The 4,362-nt window shown below is 41.2% G+C and overlaps 1 pseudogene; it reads left to right on the forward strand.

Moving 5' to 3' along the window:
• The first annotated feature begins 544 nt into the window (after positions 1 to 544).
• Positions 545 to 3,310, forward strand: LOC123096929 (uncharacterized; annotated as a pseudogene).
• The last annotated feature ends 1,052 nt before the right edge of the window (positions 3,311 to 4,362 follow it).

Genomic DNA, 4,362 nt, shown 5'->3' on the forward strand with positions numbered 1-4,362 from the left:
CGATCTGAATGTGCTGCCGACGTACGCCGCCCATCGCCCCACACTCCAAAACGGTGTCGATGCCCCTCCCACCATCGCCCCACCATCCAAACACCGTCCGTGCACCCGCGCCGGCTTGCGTCCCCTGACCCGTCGCCCTCTATACGCTGCCGGTGCCTCTCCCATCGTCGCCGTTGTGTAAGTTTTTTTTCGAGTTGCTTTATACAACGTGGCTCATAGCAGTATGATGGTATGTGACAAAAATCTATTTGATGCAGTATGAATATCGACGGTGTGATTCCATGTTCTGTTCAAAAGTGGGTTAGCCTAGTTGATAAACTGTCACCCAGTCAGAAATTCCGGTTTTATGAAACGGATATGCAGGGCATGTTTAGAATACCATCGATAAAGATGCGTGATTTTTTGCTTCACTTTTTACTCCAAGGTTACAATCCGAGTAGCAAAAAATTTATGGTTGAAGAGAGTTCTGGAAGTACTGCTGGAAGTAAAGGTATTATTTCACTAAGGCCTGATGATGTGTACTCCATTTTTGGTTGGAAAAACAATGGAGTGGATGTTTGTGGGTTTATTAGTACTGAAGGAGAAAAAGCAACCAAAAAATACCAGTTAGTTTTGTTAGCAAGAAAAATGGTAAGATCATGATTGATGATCTCATAGAAAAGATTGTGAGGAACAATAGCACTGATGATGACTTCATTCGGATGACATTTCTAGTTCTTTTAGGAACTATAATTGCACCAGTGTCTCATGAATACGTTCCGAAAAAAAATACTATGCTTTAGTGCAAAATATTAAGTTGATAAGGAAGTTCAACTGGAATGCATTCACTTCACGATTCTGTTTGTCGGAGATTGGTAAGCTTCTGCAGGACGGCCATGTTAGGCAGTGGCCCCAGGGGAACCTCGCCCTTTGGCAAGTACGTTGTATTTATTAATTTGAACACTTTTCTTAGAAAATGTCATGGAAAAACATGTAATTTAATTAGTTTATGTGTTTTGCAGTACCTATACTGGGAGAAGGTGCAACCAATCACCGGTCCAAAATATGATCCGTTGGCATTGTTGAGCCCGCTGATGAGGAACTGGATGGAAGATATGGCTGTGAGAAGAGACAAATACGACTATGAATATGGTCGTGGTGTTGGGATGGTAATCCTAGTAATCATGTTTTTTTACATTTATGAAAGAAAGTTAAGTGTGCGTATGGTTTGTATGTATAATTCTCTTGTTGCATTTGTAGATCGATGACAACATTACAGAGGAGTATAGGCTGAAAAAAATTCCATAAGAAGAAGCTCAAAAAACCAAGAAAGCTAGTAGCAAAAAGTCTAACGTTACTGGAACGAGGAAAGAGGGCAGTACCTCAGAGGCTTCGAGCCAAAAGCCTACTATGGACCGGATTTTGAGTGAGATGAATGAGCTTCGGAAGGAACTACTTCGTTTGCCAGAGTTATGCGCACAGGTAACACTTGAGCACGTCACTTTAATATCCATCACTGAATTGAAGAACTAAGATGAAATGTTTTCTTGCAGAGGATGATTAAGAAACTGAACAAAACCGGCGTCTTCTACAAACCCAGTAACCTGGATGAAGACAAAGAGAATCTGTACGGAGGCATTAATGAGTATTCAAACGGTGGACGTCCGAAAAAAGAGTTTGTATATCAAAAAGATGATTCAGACCGGTTCCGCACACCTTCCAAAATGAATTTGCAAAAGGATGATGACGACGGTGATGTAACTTCTCGTGGAAACACACCTTTTTACTGCACACCTGAGTACTGTGATAGTTTCAAGGGTGATATGGATGATCCTATCCAAGTACCAGAAGTATTAGATGAAAAAGCTGCCACATCTTTAGGGACGGACGAAACCGCATCGCATGCATCGCTTGGTTCTCAAGGAGTACAAGAGGAAGTGGAGGAGGTTACTGGCAGGAGCAAGCGCAAAGGGTCACAACATGTCAAGTCTCCTTATGTGTGTCCCTAAACCGAACAAGCGTGCAAAATGTTCTGCGAAAGGAAGTAAGTTTTTTGTGTTTCTAATTGTTCTTGCGTAATAATTATTTATATATTTGCGTTTATAATTATTTGAGTTGTGCGTTACAGAGTTGTTCCAAAATGGTGGTGTTAACAAATCTAGTGATGAGTATGATGTGGTGAAAGCGTCCATCAAGTACGTGCGCGCGCATGAGCATTCACAAAAACATGCCAAAACAGAAATTTTCAATGATGGCTTGGAAGAAAGTCTGACTGTGCGGAGAGCTTGTCAGATTATTAACCATGAGTGGCTAAGTGGAGATGTAAGTTAATTTCATATATTGTTTTACAATTGATTCGAAAACACCATTGTTAAATCTGACACATTATTTATAGGTAATTAATGCATACTCATCATATTTGGTCGACAAAGTTAGTGATGATCGTTTCATGTTGACAACTTGGAGGATACATTGGTTGCTTCACATTAGACCCGGAAAGAAGACCACCGGTAACGATTATGAAGCAGAGTCGCATAGTAATGGACCCGTGAATAGATGTGAGGACGAGTATTTCAAAAATCAAAGGTAAGTTTGATTGGTTACATGGTACATACATACGATAGTATGTGCTGATTGTGTTTTATGGTCCTTGTGATGCAGACTTACATTCCTCTAAACAAGCAGAACAATCACTGGATTACTGTCGTCATGCATCGCGGGAAGAGAGAGTTTCAGGTTCTTGACTCGTTGATGAACGGAAAACTTGACAGTGTTACTAGAGAACTCATTGAGGACCTGGTAGGTTTAACTTTCAAATGTGCATTTGGTAACATTGGTTTTTTTAGTACACTGAATGACATTCTTTCCACCATTTTTATTATATCTTTAGAGAAAACAACTAGGAGAAGATATCCAAGAAGCAAACAACCGGAATTGTGAATTATCCGGATGTTTCCAATTGGCCTATTGAAACGTATGACATGCCAAAACAACATGATGGGTCAGTTATTACTTTGACAGCATGTCGGTCCTGTATGTACAATAGATATTTAATCTTCATAAATTGTATGCACTAGGAATTCGTGTGGAATATTTCTCCTTCGATGCTTTCAATATTGGGATGGTGACAAATGGACAGGCTTATTTTCACAGGTACGCAAGTCATGTTTGTACTACGATGTACTATGAACGCTGTGCTAATATCACTTTTTTTCATAGGTCAATTAATGATTCGAGAGAGGTAATGATTGCGCAACTTATCTTTTCGGAAAGAAACAAGCTTGATGAAATGAAAAACAAAGTTATTCGAATATCAAAGAAGAAGAAATAGATGCGGCACGGAGGAGTTTTGCATGTGATTGGGTGGTACTAGAGGACTATATTTTCCAAACGCTTTGCGCACTTGCTTATAAATTTTATGTAATAGACATATTTATTTATTTTGCCACTATTTTGTTCCTAAAAGATTATACACTTAATTACGTTTTTATGACCACATGATATTGTGTTTCATAGATATTATATAATCAGTCTTTTTTTAGTTACATGATTTTTTTGTTTCCGAATAGTTGTAAACTATGGTAACGCATTATTAAAAAAAACGCGACGATTTTATTTATAAATACAAAAAAAATTTACAAAAAATAAACGTAATGTTTAGATTTACATATATGTAACCGTGTTGTCGTTAAGTTTTTATACACTAAACTATGGCAGCACACTGCGTGTTACTTTGTTAGCACAAAGTTAGTTTACAGCACACTGTGTGTTAGTTTAGTTTAGAAAAGCTTAAAAAATATTTTAGGTAAAAAATTGCCCGCCCGTCCACGGTGTGTCTTAGTAAGCACGTCGTTATCAAGACCACCGGACGACTACGACAGGCGTTTCAGAACACAGCGTGCAAACTAGGCCCTACAGAGCAGCATCGACGCGGTCCATCGACGGGGTAGTAACAGAGGAGTTCAATGTGCCGACGGGAGCTGAGTATATAAGCTGGTCGTCGTCCCCTTCGGCCGGCGAGGTGGGACTAAACTTGCGTCGGCCGCGGGGCGACGTGGACACAGCCAGACGCGACGTGGGCCGGCCCAAAGAGGCAATGGACGGCGCAGACTTCTGAACGGCTCGACGCGCCGTGGGCCGGCCCAGTTACCCCCGCTGAGACGACGCGCGACGAAAACTATTATTCAGTTTAGTCCCACCTCACCGGCCGAATGCGACGACGACCAATTTATATACAGAGCTCCCGTCGCCACATTGAACTCCTCTCGTCTATTACCCCGTCGATGTACCCTGTCGATTCTGCCCTGTTGCGCCTGGTTTCCATGGCGTGCTCCGAAACGCCGGTTGTAGTCGCCCGCTGGGCTTGATAACGATGGTCTCATT

This window comes from Triticum aestivum, chromosome 1B (assembly GCF_018294505.1).
Source record: "Triticum aestivum cultivar Chinese Spring chromosome 1B, IWGSC CS RefSeq v2.1, whole genome shotgun sequence".
NCBI lineage: Eukaryota > Viridiplantae > Streptophyta > Magnoliopsida > Poales > Poaceae > Triticum > Triticum aestivum.